Source organism: Macadamia integrifolia, chromosome 2 (assembly GCF_013358625.1).
Source record: "Macadamia integrifolia cultivar HAES 741 chromosome 2, SCU_Mint_v3, whole genome shotgun sequence".
In the NCBI taxonomy this organism is placed as follows: domain Eukaryota; kingdom Viridiplantae; phylum Streptophyta; class Magnoliopsida; order Proteales; family Proteaceae; genus Macadamia; species Macadamia integrifolia.
The window spans coordinates 23123034-23123605 of NC_056558.1; positions in this window are offsets into that span (position 1 = coordinate 23123034).

A 572-nucleotide genomic window follows, 5' to 3' on the forward strand; every position below is an offset into this window, starting at 1 on the left:
TTATTTTTTCCTTTATTATTATTATTTTTTTAATTGCATGGGTTGTTTATTTTCAATTATTTATTTATTTAATTTTAATTACGTGGCTTACGTCTTTAAATTCTTAGATGACGAATGGTTAGGACGTTATTTTTAGGACGGTAATTAGAATTAGATCACAACCATTAATCAGTTCACTTTTGCATTATTAAAAGAAATAAAAAATAAAGTGGCTGCTCTCCCTGTGTTCGACCCGTAGCTACACTGATCCGTACGCTTGCGGTTACATTTTAAATCTCAAACAAAGGCATGTGTATTGGCCAAGCATCACTTACTTTGTTTCTAGAAATAAAAGTGTCACTTCTTTTTCATTGATGCATTATGATATTTGGGGTCCATCCCGTTATGCGTCTATCAATGATTATCAGTGGTTTGTCTCTTTTATTGATTGTCATTCTCAAACCACTTGGGTTTATATAAAGCAAACCAAGGGCAAGACCTTCCATTGCTTTCTACATTTGCACCAAATGGTTTGGACTCAGTTCGGTGCTACCACCAAGATCCTTCGAAGCAACAATGGTCATGAATACTTC